This window comes from Phalaenopsis equestris, unplaced genomic scaffold (assembly GCF_001263595.1).
Source record: "Phalaenopsis equestris unplaced genomic scaffold, ASM126359v1 Scaffold000232, whole genome shotgun sequence".
Classification (NCBI taxonomy): domain Eukaryota; kingdom Viridiplantae; phylum Streptophyta; class Magnoliopsida; order Asparagales; family Orchidaceae; genus Phalaenopsis; species Phalaenopsis equestris.
The window spans coordinates 224822-225247 of record NW_018164674.1 but is presented as its reverse complement, the minus strand read 5'-3'; positions in this window follow the sequence as shown (position 1 = coordinate 225247).

Below are 426 nucleotides of genomic sequence, written 5' to 3'. Positions count from 1 at the left end.
TGGATCTTGATGTTATAGGATATGACATCTTTCTGCTCTATCTTCGGTGTGCCTTTATCATCAACACCGTACGCCCCAAAACGACTACTTGCGACCTTGCTTGATGGTTTCACGTATAGCAACGTATAGCAAAAGGACACTTATGCATCAGACATAAACATCGAAAACCGAACTAAGAAGCAAGGAAAGAAAAGAACAAAAATGAGGTGAGAGAGAGGAGACACTGATCCATCTAAAACACCGAAGGAGATTGGATCAGTTCTCAAAAACTCCTATCGAAAAGACCTGGAAAAGTAGGGCCCGGGGTCTTTCCTAACAAGCATAAAATATCCCTTCGCGTTGATTCTCCAAACCCCGAAGACGTAGGACTAATCAAATCAACTAAATACTCTTCCAAAATGAGATTTAAAATTTTCCAAACTTTGA